Source organism: Bufo bufo, chromosome 10 (genome assembly GCF_905171765.1).
Source record: "Bufo bufo chromosome 10, aBufBuf1.1, whole genome shotgun sequence".
Lineage (NCBI taxonomy): Eukaryota > Metazoa > Chordata > Amphibia > Anura > Bufonidae > Bufo > Bufo bufo.
The window spans coordinates 52302530-52318393 of NC_053398.1; positions in this window are offsets into that span (position 1 = coordinate 52302530).

Sequence of the window (15864 nt, forward strand, 5' to 3'; positions counted from 1 at the left end):
GAGTTGTTTGGAAGAAACTGTAGAATAACGTCCTGCATTTCTCTATTTTTCAAGAAATGCTTTAGAAGGAGCCCAACAAAATGTGCAAAGTTCGTGATGAAAGATAAAAATTAGAAGGATTTAATTCTCATAAAAAGAAAGTTACAAAGTTTAGAAAGAGAAAAATATAGCACAGCAATAAGTCTTGAAAGGTTACAAGCAAGCAATAAAACAATTAAAATAGGTGAAAAAGCTTATTTCCCCAAAATAACGTGTATGTGTGAATCTGTGTGTGTGTGTGTGAGAGCAACAGGTGTCCGTGCAAGAATGCTCTGCCTATGTCATGAAACAAAGCCATTTTATAGGTTGACTCTACATAGAGTTACATTGTATCCTAAATTTAACATTCTAACAGACATATATGGTTAACAAGTAAATTCCCTTGCATCATGGTTTTCTATGTATACCTTATTTGTAAAGCTAATAATAATATGCTGAAGTAGGAGAATTCCTAACCTTCCCAAATGCTATTGTCGTCTCAACCTGTCAAAATTGACACTTCAACACAAGTGCTGCCCTTGCATGGTCCTTGAAATAACCCTAGCCTGATAAAAAATGTTAGTTTATTATTTTACATTTCCCCCTGATTATGATTTGAAATATAAATCTTCAATCATAACCTCCTAATCTAATGCAATTACTCATCATTCGTATCTCATTCGTATCACATTCACTCATTGACCATGTTATAGCACTTGGTTGTTTGATCCATTTTTGATTCAGTATTCCATATAGAATTGGTATACTGAGTTCTTTTTAACATTTCTTTCAAAATGTTATCTCCTTTGTTAATTTCTTTCTTTATATTACTATATGTTTTCCTAATCCTCTACATAACAAAAACTTGATAGATAATACACAAAAATATAATAATAAATATAATAATAATAGGATGGGATAACGTATTCTCAACTGCTGTTTGTGTAGAAGATTTTGACCACATATTTACAGATTTCTTCAATTTCCCCCACCAAGACGTTCCAGACATGATATTCCATTCATGTTCTATTTCTGATAATTGTCCTTGTTTATGATTAAATGCAATTTCTGCTTCTTTTATTTGTTCACTTAATATTTTTAAAAGACCTTTATCTTTTTTAATTTCTTTTGTCCACTCATCCCACGGAAATTTGTCAATTTGAGTGAGATTAAATTTCATTGGAAGGATTTTCAATTGGGTTGTATTTATGGAAGAAATATTGAGTCTTCCTAAATTCATAGAGATTGCTCTCCAGTCTCCTTCCAAACAATATAAACCCTTGGTTAAATTCTCGTGATGTACACAAGAAGAAAAGAATGCTACAACCTTTTCTTTCTCAGACATCACTTGTACACAAACTTTGTTTGGACCAACTTGAGTTACCAAATCATGAATTGAGTTTACATTCTCAATTCGTGCATGGCAAGAAGTTTGATTATGGAAACAAGAATGATAAATCTCCTTATCTTGTTCCGGTAAACAGATTATTTTAGAAAACAAAGTGTAAACATGAAGAAAGATCCAATTGTTCTATATGAGAACCATCATATGCAAATTCCGTATATTGCAATTGATAAAAAATCAACTGTGTTTCACTCACGGGAACTCCTAAAACAGTTACTGGAACTACCATTTGTTCTCTTCCAGCTACTGGAATCAATGAGGTAGCTATACATGTGTTCTTATTACATCCTAACCACTTATTTACCCATAAATCTATATGTCTCATACTATCTCCAATTTTCCACCCAATCTTCATCAACTTTTCCTGTTATGGGAAAAATTTATGAATCCATTCTTTTTACATAATTCTGGGTTTGAAACCAAATTCCCTCTCGAGATTTTCCCACTTTTCCTAATGCTATCTTATCATTTGTGAGATCTCCGGACCATGTAGCTGACTCATTTCCTTTTATCACAATACTCCAGTATAATACATCTATTGATGTACATTCCCATGAACCAGTTCTATTATCATGTATGAATGTTCCTTGTAATTGTGTGAACTTTGGTTTGGGTCCTGCTGTTGCATGTAATTCAATGTGTGTATCATGTCTGAAGTGTATTTCAATACAACAGTTAACGCCATAACCCATACAAAGACTTCCGGAAATGTCTCTGGAATTGTCCTGAATTTGTTCTTCCAGAAAATCCTCAAGACGAAATCCTCTTCTTCTTCGTGCAAGGATTGAAGTCTATTTGTCATGATTATTCTTTTTATCATCAAGGAATTCTGTGAACGTAGCAGTTGTAAATATCATCATCAACAATGACATTCCCATCATGAAACAGCTTTTCTGAAGACATCCTTGTTTGTTGTGGATTGTGTATAACGTAAAGAGTTTCATTCCCTGTGAAGAAAAGCAGTATCATTATTTTGGTACATACAATTTACACTGATCAACATGTACCCACAGTTTTTGTTGTCTGCGAGTATTCTTTGAAGCATTTGGTGCTCTTTGAACCAAAATCATTACTTGTCCCCTAGTGTCAATTATTTCGAAGGGACCTTCCCAATTGCTTTCCCAAGGTCCACTCTTCCTGAAGGTCTTAATCATTACAAAAGCACCTTTTACAAATTTAGAAGAGTGAGGTGGTATCATGCGTTGCATTTTAGATGCAGCATATGGAAGAATTGTACTTAAATTCTCCTGCAATAACTGTAACCACCTGGACCTTGCTATTGCATCTTTTTGAGGTGTAGACAAGAATGGTTCGTTTGGGAATATTAATGGCATTGTTCTTCCCGTCATTAATTCAAATGGAGTATACTGTGTTGTAGAGGAAACGGTTCCTCTTATACTCATAAGAACAAAGGGTACTGCATCAACCCATGTATTTCCTTTGTCTAATAACATTTTTGCAATTCTTGTCTTAATTGTTCGGTTCATTCTTTCCACAATGCCTGCTGATTGTGGGTGATACGCTACATGGAACTGTTGTTGTACTCCTAGAATAGTACAAACAGTTTGCATGATTTTTCCTGTAAAATGACTTCCTCTGTCAGAGGTAATCATTCTTGGGATCCCCCAAGTACAAAACACATGATTTACCAATGCCCTTGCTGTAGACAGAGCATCATCTTTCCTGACAGGTAAGATCTCTACCCATTTTGAAAATACATCCACCACCACTAATGCATACCTGAGTCCATGTTTACCTGAAGGTAGAGGACCAATGTAGTCTATCTGTAATGTAGACCAAGGACCATCAGCAGGTGCAATTCGTAAAAGTGGAGGTTTTTGTCCTTTAGGTCGTGGGTTGACTTGAGCACAAATGAGACATGACTGAACTACATCTTGGACAGTCTTCTCCATTTTGTCCCAATAAAATTTCTCTTTGAGAACTCCTAACAATTTTTCCTGACCCAAATGACCTAAACTCTCATGATTGTATTTGGTGAATTCCATTTGTAAATGTTTTGGGACAACAGGACGCAATTCCCCCTGACAGTCATGACACAAAACCCCGTTTTCACAAACAAATGGAGGTTTTGGATCAACCTGAGAAGCAGCAAGGGACGAATCCTTCGCTTGTTCTTCTGCAAAAGAAGGAAAATGCGTGTCTGTTTTCCTCACTGGTAAAGCTTTCAAAGATTCAATTTCTTCCTTCAACTCTCCTGTCATAGCTGCTTCCTTAGCCAATGTGTCTACAGTGTTGTTTCCAATAACTAACTCATGTTTGCCTTTCTTATGTGCTGGGACTTTGACTATAGCATAGCTATTAGGATGTTTTGAAGCTATTTTGAATATGTCCTTGAGTGTATCACTATGCACTAGGACCTTGTTAGAGGAATCTACAAATCCTCTCCTTTCCCACACTGGCAAATAGTCTGTCAGTGATCTCACGACATATGAGCTGTCACTATAAATGACCAATGGATTCTTGTTTTCTTTCTCATCAATTGTCAGTACTGTCTTGACAGCTTCTAACTCTGCTCTCTGAGCTGAATAGTGTCCTGGCAGTCTATGCTGAACTGCATATCCTCTTTCAGGATACCAGATAGCATAACCTGTATAATACTTTCCCCCTGAACAAAATCTTGAACCATCAACAAATACTGGTTCATCACTGTTCTCTGCATCTCTCCTAAACAAGCTAGGATATGATTCATAAAATGTTTGTGAACATTCATGAGTTTTCCCTTCATACTGCATTAATTGAGGAAGTACATACTTGGCCTTGTGATCAATCTCAATTTGTTTTGATGATAAGGACAACAACCAATGTGCAAATCTTTGATTTGACACACCTGGGAGGTTTTTCTCAAGGAGAAGTTTTAGTGTGGAGTGAGGAGTCTGCAGAATGATTTTGTTAAATCCAACAATGTGTTCTGTTGCCTTAACAGCAAAATAAACACCCACCAAATGTTTTGCACAAATTTCAAACCCTTTTTCCACAGGTGTGAGAAGCTTAGAGAAATAGCCCAAAATCCGCCATTCTCCCCCCTGCAACTGCAAGAGTACAGCTGACACAGCCGTGTCCGAGGAGTGAACCTGCAAAGCAAAAGGTGCCTGAGTCATAGCTGTTGACAATGCTGGAGACTTTTGCATATCTCTCTTTAGAAGTTCAAATGCCTTCTGTTGTTCCTCTTCCCATGGTCCAAAAGAGTCATCATCATTATTTTTCAAGAGATCATAAAGAGGTTTAGCTTTTTCTGCAAAGCCTTCTATGAATTCTCTGGAAAAGTTTACCAGACCCAAGAAATGTCTCAGAGCCTTGTGTGATGTTGGAATGGGAAGAGAAGCAATAGCCTCAATCCTATCTTGAAGTGGCTGTCTCTTTCCATGACTGATTAACACTCCAAGATATCTCACTTCAGTCTGCAAAAGTTTGACTTTCTTCGTGTTCAATTTCAAACCTGCTTCGTGCATTAACGAAAATAATTCTGCTAAGAGAGATAAATGCAACTCTCTATCCTCAGTGGCTAAAAGAATATCATCAACATATTGCAACAGACAATCTGGTCTTGAAAATTTGGACAATACTTTTGCAACTGCCTGATGAAATATGCTAGGTGATAAATGTGCTCCTTGAGGTAATCTGCAAAATACATATTGTTCATCCATGAAACAAAATGCAAATTTGTACTGACAGCTCTTTGCAAGAGAAATGCTGAAAAAACCATTACTGATGTCTAAAACAGAGAAAAACTTTGCCTTAGCATTCAGTCGTGCCATTATGTCATGAGTATCTGCAACAATGGGTGCCACATTTGGGGTATACTTATTCAGCAGTCTTAGGTCCAATAACATTCGGTATGAACCATCAGACTTCACAGTACACCACAGTGGATTGTTTGTTACTGAATTTGCCTTTCTAATGACACCTTGATCAAGCAGTTCCTGTATGATTTTAGACATGGGACCAATTGATTCAGGTGGCAATTTGTACTGCTTTTGGGGAGGAGGGTCTCTCCCCTCCACATTGACTAATATATCTTTCATTGTGCCCACATCATTTCTGAATTGTGCCCACAAAGAAGGAGTATATTGTACAATTTCTTTTAGAACTTCATCATCACCAGTTTCTGGCCACAAATGTTCAGAAGAAACAACTTCGTTTAGGCAAACAGTACCAACATGACTGTATTCAGTGGGATCAATGACTACAGGTTTAGATCCATCAACATCTTTCCAGATCACCTTATTTCCTAAGTCAATGACCCAACCCCATTTTTTCATTAGGTCAGTTCCTATGATGTTTTCAGAATTAGGACTATGCCAAATGTCTATTTTAGTTTTCAGATAGCCTGGTATTTCTAAATTAACATTCTGTGCTAAAATTGCCTTAGTTCCGCTTTTCCTATTAAAACCAACAATTGTACAAACAGGTGCATTTGGAGTTAGAGGCAAATCCTGATTAGTCACACTTAATTGAGCTCCTGTGTCAATGAGAAATGTCACCTCATTGCCCTGTAAGGATCCCCTTACAAATGGTCTTCCACAGTCATCTAATGAAACTGGAGCTACTAATTCCAAAGGACGAGAGGTCATAGTTCGTCCTAGTCATGGGGAAGGTAATAAACCAGCTGTCTCCTCAATCTCATTACCATAAGATTTCCCCTTGTACGAATTATTCAATGTTAATTCTCTAATTTGTCTTATTAAAGGTGCATATGGTGATTGTGACTGATCCTGCTCTGGAGAAGGAGCAGTTGGCACAAAACCATTTTCTTTCCCTGCATTCTGTGACTCATTTAGGAATTTCCTACATTGCCATTTTAAATGTCCTATTTTACCACAATAATAACAAGTAACTTGTCCTCTTTGAAATGACACCTTTCCTTTCTGTTTATATTGGTCTCTTTTCATGGGAGGGTTTGATTTAGGACGATTTGAATTTGTTACCTGATTTTCATCCTTTTTTTGGACTGCAGCAACTTTGACCCTTATACTACTTTGTTTTATTGATCTCCTTATTTGATCAATAAATGTTGCCGCTTCCTGTAACGTAGGCTTTCCTAGTGCTAACTCCCTGGAGACTGGATCAAGATATTTGAACCGTTTTACAAATGACTTTATCATTGCAGTGGGTTCAGAATCATCCTCAATTTCCATGACCATTCTATACGCCTGTTCAAATTTTATCAAGAATGCAAATGGATCATCCTGTAAAGTGGGCTTTAACATGTCAAGGATTTCAACTGTAGGAGTAGATTCTCCAGTAGTAAATAAAAGTAGTTGCCTCAATCGATCTGCTGGGGAACTATGTATTATTTCACGTTCCTCATTTACTCTTGGTGTGATCTCTAATCTCCTTGCCATATATGAGGGAAGCCATAATTTAAATACTTTGTTTTTCTGTTCATTATTTAGATTGAACTTATCAGCATTAGATTCAAAGATATCAGCATTGTGAAATGCATCCATCTTATCAGTATAAGCTGGGATATCTTTACAAATTTTTATCAACTGATCATGTATTTTTAAATTTAACTTGGCTGCCCTGTCATGTAATTTCCTCCTTTTGATTTCCTCAGCCTCTATGTTTTCATTTACATCAGCTGGACTAGTGTCTGGAATGTAGGACGCACCCGTATCTATGCCACTTTTTGTAATAATAGAAACTTTTTTCGTACGATGGCATAATTTTGATATGAGCTGTGTCCTAATTTCCATCTGATCCTCCAGTTCTTCAATGTGTTGTGCCAAAATTTGACACTTTGGACAATCATTAAAATCATCCTCTTCTATGTGTTCCTGTGTGTCTGTATCATGTGTGTCCTTATTATTCACACATATACTATGTGTCTGAGTCTGTGGCTGCCTATCTTCAAGAACTAATGTATTGAATATTTTCACCATATGTAATACATTCCTGAGCTTCTTCAGCAATTTATCCATACACAACAACTTTTTGTCAATTCTTATGTTTTCTTCTTCACATTGATTATATAAACTTGCCCATAATTGTGCATTAGTATGACTACTTACAACTTTAAACTCCAATTTACTTTTATCTGAATAAGAATTAAGAAATTCCATTACTTACTCAGGTACCGTATCCTTGATGTCTCCTTCTTACGTCTTCTTCCCACAGTCAATGGAAGGATCTCTGTGTAGTTTCTTCACAAGCCTCCGTCTGTAATACGTCTGGGAAGTGACACTTGCAACAGATGTATGGCTCACGTCTTCTTTCTTTAGATTCGTTGTTGTTGTTTTTCCTGAAGCTTGTAATAATAGTAATTACTCTCTTGGGCCCACCTCTTTACAAACTGAAGGAATTCAACAAAAATCCGCTGGCTCGCCAATGTAGAATAACGTCCTGCATTTCTCTATTTTTCAAGAAATGCTTTAGAAGGAGCCCAACAAAATGTGCAAAGTTCGTGATGAAAGATAAAAATTAGAAGGATTTAATTCTCATAAAAAGAAAGTTACAAAGTTTAGAAAGAGAAAAATATAGCACAGCAATAAGTCTTGAAAGGTTACAAGCAAGCAATAAAACAATTAAAATAAGTGAAAAAGCTTATTTCCCCAAAATAACGTGTATGTGTGAATCTGTGTGTGTGTGTGTGAGAGCAACAGGTGTCCGTGCAAGAATGCTCTGCCTATGTCATGAAACAAAGCCATTTTATAGGTTGACTCTACATAGAGTTACATTGTATCCTAAATTTAACATTCTAACAGACATATATGGTTAACAAGTAAATTCCCTTGCATCATGGTTTTCTATGTATACCTTATTTGTAAAGCTAATAATAATATGCTGAAGTAGGAGAATTCCTAACCTTCCCAAATGCTATTGTCGTCTCAACCTGTCAAAATTGACACTTCAACACAAGTGCTGCCCTTGCATGGTCCTTGAAATAACCCTAGCCTGATAAAAAATGTTAGTTTATTATTTTACAGAAACACACAACACTATGTGTGGAGAAAAAGAGGCACAGCAACATCAAAACCTCATCCCAACTGTGAAGTATGGTGGTGGGGGCATCATGGTTTGGGGCTGCTTTACTGCGTCAGGGCCTGGACAGATTGCTATCATCAAAAGAAAAATGAATTCCCCAGTTTATCAAGACATTTTGCAGGAGAACTTAAGGCCATCTGTCCACAAGCTGAAGCTCAACAGAAGATGGGTGTTGCAACAGGACAACGACCCAAAGCATAGAAGTAAATCAACAACAGAATGGCTTAAACAGAAGAAAATACACCTTCTGGAGTGGCCCAGTCAGAGTCCAGACCTCAACCCTGAGATGCTGTGGCATGACCTCAAGAAAGCGATTCACACCAGACATCCCAAGAGAATTGCTGAACTGAAAAAGTTCTGTAAAGAGGAATGGTCAAGAATTACTCCTGACCGTTGTGCACGTCTGATCTGAAACTACAGGAAACATTTGGTTGAAGTTATTGCTGCCAAAGGAGGTTCAACCAGTTATTAAATCAATGGGGTCACGTGCTTTTTCCACCTGCACTGTAAATGTTTACATAATGTGTTCAATAAAAACATGGTAACATTTAATTCTGTGTGTGTTATTTAGTTTAAGCAGACTGTGATTGTCTATTGTTGTGACTTAGATGAGATCAGATCAAATTTTATGACCAATTTGTGCAGAAATCCATATTATTCCAAAGGGTTTACATACTTTTTCTTGCATCTGTACAGTATGACATTTTGATATTTATTCGATACTTTTTCACTGAGTTTGGTACAATACCTGGATTTGCATTTGTTTTTATTGTAGGCTGCACAACTGTGCAGCTTAGTATCTTTTCTTATTAGACAATGCAGCGCAAGCCATGTTTTCCTCATCAGCCACACAGGCCTGTGTTCATACAGAGGCACAATGACTGGATTAATTATGTTATTCAAGTAATATGGGCTTGTCACTGTACCAGTTACAAAGTGTAGGGTAGTTCTGTATTGATTAGACACACCTGCCCACACTGTAACACCACCACCACCAAAGGTTCATCTGGTGACAAACAGTGGCTGATGCCATAGCGATCTCTATCATCGTTGGCGGCTAAAATTCATGCTCAGCGTGAATTGACTTTCATCAATGGTCCCTCGTCCAGCGTAGATGTTCCCTTGCCCATGCAAGACGATGATGCCTTTGGTCAGGTACCCTTGCAGGTCATCTAGCAAGCAGACCACGCTGATGTAAATGGTTTTGAATGGTCTTACGTGACACTTGGGCGCCTCTCACCTCTCTTTAAATGTGCCTGGAGTTGTGTGGCATTCGTCATCCAGTTTCGCAGGGCATTTGAAGCAGTCTTCAGTGTGGGATGTGGCCAAAGGACGTCCACTTCTGTGTCCTTTCTGTGACTCTTCCAGTCTCTCTGTGCAACCCTGCTGATGACACTCTAAGCTCAGTGGCCACTTATGTCTGAGAACATACTCCTTATAGCCTTGCAATGGCGAGGTACTGTTGATCAATTGTTAGGTGTCGTCTTGGTCTCATGATGTCAAAACTCTAAACAGCCATGATGAGGAGGACTGTTTAATACCAATTCTAATTGAACAATTAAATGTATGGGCGATTCATGGATCATACACCTGTTGTGAATTTTGCGTTTAAGCTCCTTTTTAGAGAACAGCAAGTTGTGTAAAAAATACTGGAACATTGAACAGTTGGACAAGTGCATTCAAAAGGTTAGAGAAGGTCACATTAAGTTCACTTGTAAAGGTTAGAGTGCATTTTAGGTTCATCCTACAATTTCACCCAAAAGCCAATATCCCTAACTTTTTGTGAGTAGTGTATCTCCTATAATGAGCAACATGGGGTTCACGATAGTGTTACTATTAGGTTCTCATTCAGATGGCCGTATAGGTGCACGAGTCAGACCCATCTCATTTCAATAGGGCTGCAAAAGTTGTGTGCCGTCCGCATCCGTGTTCTGCTCCGCGCAAAAGATGCACCTTGTCTTTTTCTTGCTCGAAATCACGGACAATAGGCATTTTCTGTTATGGTTGCGACTGGTATCCTTGTTTTGTGGATCCTCAAAGCACTACGGCCTTCTGAATGAGCCCTTAATTTGAGCACATGGAGGTCCAAATTGATAACACCATGTGCCTCACATTAATCGTAACCCCCATCAACTACTTCCTCACATAATGGACAACATGGGGTTAATGTAAAGTACTTCATGGAGGCATTTACTAATAATGTGAGGCACATTGAAGTCTTAATTGATAAACCATATTCCTCATGTTATAGTAACCCCATTAGCTACATCTTCAGATAATGGACAACATGGGGTAAATTTAAGGTACAATGATGGGGTTACTTACTATTATTGTGAGGCACATAGAGTCCAAATCTATAAAAAACATGTGCCTCACATTAACAGTAAGTAACCCCATCATGTACCTCACATTAACCTCATGTTGTCCATTATGTGAAGAGGGCAATCGATAATTTGAAAAAAAACACAAACAAAAACACATTAACCTCATGTTGGTTGGAAACATGAAGTAAATGTGGGTATTTTTTTTTATTTATTTTTTTGCATGGTATCAAAATAAAAAAGATTTTTGTACGTGTCAACTCTAGTTACATCAGAGATGTATGTTAGGTGAAAGACATTTTTTAAACGTGTGCCACTCATTTACAAAGGCTACTTCATTCAAACATCACTAAGGCTACTTTCGTTTGGGGTTCCGCTTGTGAGATCGGTTTGAGGGCTCTCACAAGCGGCCCCGAACGGATCCGTTCATCCCCAATGCATTCTGAATGGATAAGGATCCGCTCAGAATGTATCCGTTTTGTCTCTGTTCGCCTCCATTCCGCTCTGGAGGCGGACACCAAAACGCTGCTTAACCTATTTCGAGTAATGGATATGATTCTTGTATCAACCAGCTCAAAAATAGATATACTGTACAACAGACCCCCAAAGTGTATTCTGACTCAACCCCAGAATATAAACTAAACTAAACTGGACCCCAAAATAAATCAGACCTTCAAACCAAACCCAGACAATGCCCATAGAATACAGATACCCCCTTAGTCCGGAAAACACATACTGTACAGACTCTGAACAGACTACAAATAAATACATACTAGAATATAGACCCCAGACCAGACACCATAATGAATACAAACCCCGGAGTCAATCATTAGTGGCAAAACCTTTGATGCGCTACTCACAGGTACTTATGTCTGCAGGCTGGAGGCTTAAAGGGGGGTATACCAGGCTTTATGATTTTTATGACCTATCCTTAGTAACCCCTGCTGATCAGTAATTTGAAGGTAGCAATCGTGTGTGCACGTAATCTACATTGTAGTGGCAATGCAAGATAATTATTTCTTGAATGACAGGGAAGCTGTAATTATTTTGCACCTTCCTCTACAATATAGACAGCATGCAGCTATAAGTTGAGGAGGAAGAAGCACTTACTCCAGCTCTGTGGCCCCCTCAAACAGCTTATTAGTATTAGCTTATTAGACCCTGCCGATCACCCTGTTAGAAGAGGCCTTGAGTGCCATAGCCTTTTCCTAGGCTAGTGACATCACTGTACATTTGTACATTGGCTAGTTGCAGCTCAGCCCTATTCAAGTTGATAGGGCTTAGCTGCAATACCAAGCACTGCCACTATGCGATGTACGGTGCTGTCCTTGGAAAAGCTGCTGGGAGCCTGTATCACTCACCGGAGCTCGGGTGAACACAGTGGCTCCCTGAAACAGCTGATAAGCGAGGATGCCGGGACTTGGACCCCCATTGATGACTTATCCTGAGGATAATGTTGCACGTGTATTCAAGTGAGCAATTAGTGATGAGTGAAGCAAGCTTCGGATCATAGATCCGAAGTCGCTTCATTCAAAACTTCGGATTAATGCTGTGCGAAGATCTGTCTCCATGCAGCATTAGAATGTACTGCCTCCAATGAAGTGAAGTTATTCGTGAAGTCGCTTGAGACTTTGTTAAATAACTTTGGTATTTAATTTTAAAAACTTGGATCCGAACTCAGCTTTGATAAATGATGGTTTTGATAAATGACCCCATTTATTAATGAAATCTATAGTTATGTAGAATCATTCATTAGCGCGGCCACCGCTGCTGGATTCCAGTGTTGTCATAAACCATGGAAACAAACCATGTATAATGTGAGGAAAAGTGAATCCAGCCAGTGAAGGAAGCAAGATGGATATATATTCCATTAGTAAGGGCAGTGTCGGGACTGGGGTAACTAGGGACCACCAGTAAAAATGTATTTGGGGGCCCACCGTACGGATACATCAAATATAATAAATAATCTAACAGTTTTTTTTGTTTTATATGAACATAAGCTGGTTTGAGGTGCTGTACATTGAATATATGGACAGTATGTAGTGACTAAATCTAATGTGTTATGTGCCACTTGTGCAGGGGGGTGGGAGACTAGGGGCCCACCTTGCTCAGGGGCCCAACCCACCGGGGATTCCCCTGTACCCCTGGTGGGCCAGTCCGAGCCTGAGTATGGCCTTGTATTAACTATCTCTACTGAAAAAATGCCCCCTTGCCAAATGCCAATACTTCTCTTCTGAGCTCTGCTGTATGCCCATACAGTAGCTTATGTCCATAATTATGGCATTTCTGTACTATAGAAGCCACCTATCAATTCAAGTAGTGTGATTCTCATATGGCATTAAAATGCCATGTCTGTGGAAAACTTGGAATTTTCACTTTGCACAGTCCACTGTGGATTAATAAAATTTCTGCAAAATACATGTGGTGTCAAACGCTTACTCCACCCCCCTAAATACCTTGATGGCTAAGATTCCAAAATTGGATCCCTATATGATAGTTCAATTTATTATTTTATTCTACAGCTCTAAAGTTGTCAGCACAAGATGCATAAGTCACAACATGGGCCTATAGCATAAAAATTTTAATTTTCACTTTGCAACATCTGCCGTGCATTATTTTTTTGAAACACACCTCTGGGGTCAAAATGCTCACTATACCCCTTTTTATCTTTTCAGAGCCACATGTTTCTAAATTCTATGAATGCCTACAGGGTCAAAGTACAGTACACCCCTTGATAAACTTGTTGAGGAGTGTAGTTTCCAAAATGGATTGCTTTTTGGGGGTTTCCACTGTAGGGGTACCTCGGGGTCTCTTCAAATGTGACATGGGTTCCAAATCTGCCCTCCAAAAACATATAGTGCTCCTTGCTTTAGGAGCCCTGCGGTGTGCCCATACAGCAGTTTACAACCACGTGTGAGATGTTCTGTGAACTGCAGAATCAAGGTAATAAATATTAATGTTAAATACCTAAGAGCTGACATGAAAGTTTAAAATAATATACCTTTTATTATTTTTCCGTAGATGGGTATAAATACAAAGTGTCTAAAAATAATTTCCCCAAAGAAAAAAATTATAAAGAAAACTATAATCTTAGTATCAGGAAAAGGATGATAGGGCAAAACTTTCCTGTTTTGCGCTAAAAATTTCTTATCTCCAATAGTCATAGAATATACATATCTTGCTAGAGAATTTAGCATATAGATAAAACGTAAATAGTGACCCCAACGCGTTTCCCCTCCACCTTGAGGTTCATCAGGGGTTATGAAACAAGATACAGTCAGGTCCATAATATATTGGGACATCAACACAATTCTAACATTTTTGGCTCTTACCCCACCACAATGGATTTGAAATTAAACGAACAAGTTGTTCTTAACCTGCAGACTGTCAGCTTTAATTTTGAAGGGTATTTACATCCAAATCAGGTGAAACGTGTAGGAATTACAACAGTTTGCATATGTGCCTCCCACTTGTTAAGGAACCAAAAGTAATGGGACATTGGGCTTCTCAGCTGTTCCATGGCAGGTGTGTGTTATTCCCTCATTATCCCAATTACAATGAACAGATAAAAGGTCCAGAGTTCATTTCAAGTGTGCAATTTGCATTTGGAATCTGTTGCTGTCAACTCTCAAGATGAGATCCAAAGAGCGGTCACTATCAGTGAAGCAAGCCATCATTAGGCTGGAAAAAAAAAAAAAAAAAAAACATCAGAGAGATAGCAAAAAACATTAGGCGTGGCCAAAACAACTGTTTGGAACATTCTTAAAAATCTAGGAATGCATCAGTGAGCTCGCAGACACACCAAAAGACACGGAAGACCACGGAAAACAACTGTGGTGGATGACCGAAGAATTCTTTCCCTGGTGAAGAAAACATCCTTCACAATAGTTGGACAGATCAAGAACACTCTCCAAGGAGGTAGGTGTATGTGTGTCAAAGTCAACAATCAAGAATAGACTTCACCAGAATGAATACAGAGGGTTCACCACAAGATGTAAAACCATTGTTGGTGAGCCTCAAAAACAGAAGGCCAGATTAGAGTTTGCCAAACGACATCTAAAAAAGCCTTCACAGTTCTGGAACAACATCCTATGGACAAATGAGACCAAGATCAACTTGTATTAGAGTGATGGGAAGAGAAGAGTATGGAGAAGGAAAGGAACTGCTCATGATCCTAAGCATACCTACATCAGTGTTCATCTTTTTTTTATACACTGTCATTCTTTTTGTATATCTGTTTCTTAGGTTATCCTTGACTGGGTTGTTACATTGGGATGCATACCTTCCCCCACTACAGGCTTAGGAGCTAAGTATCATCCATATACAGTTGCAAGAAAAAGTATGTGAACCCTTTGGAATGATATGTATTCTTTCTGCACAAATGTGTCATAAAATGTGATCTGATCTTCTCTAAGTCACAACAATAGACAATCCCAGTGTGCTTAATACTAATAACACACAAAGAATTAATTAGACTTGCAGTTTCCCAGTCTATATCTGGGTAGTGAAGTCCCCCATAATAACCACCTAATTATGATTTGCCGCCTTGTCTATATCGTTAGTAGTAGATTTTCTGTGGACTCTGGTATATTAGGTGGTTTATAATAAACTCCTATAAGTAATTTATTATTTTTGCCTCCATGTATTTCTACCCACAGTGACTCCACATGTTCATGTCCCTCACTTATCTTCTCGGACTGTGGGCTTTAGACAGGATTTTACATAAAGGCAGACCCTTCCCCTCTCCTGTTTTGACGATCCTTTCTAAACGACTGTAATCCTTGTACTTAACTGCCCAGTCATAGCTATTATCCAGCCATGTCTCAGTTATTCCACTATGTCATAGTCCTCCGCACACATCACTAAGTCCAGTTCACCCAGTTTTATTAGTCAGGCTTCTGGCATTAGTATACATACAATTAAGAGGTTTATGTATATTTTTTTACCCTACACCTTTCCTTCTTAACTGTTCTAGTCCCTCCTTCCATTCCTCCCTCAGTCCCACTACCTTGCTCCAGGTCTCTATCTGAAACTGTCTTCCCATCCTATAAACGTAATACCCGCCCCCCAGTCCTAGTTTAACACCCTTCAACCTCGGGCCTGTTTTCACCTTCC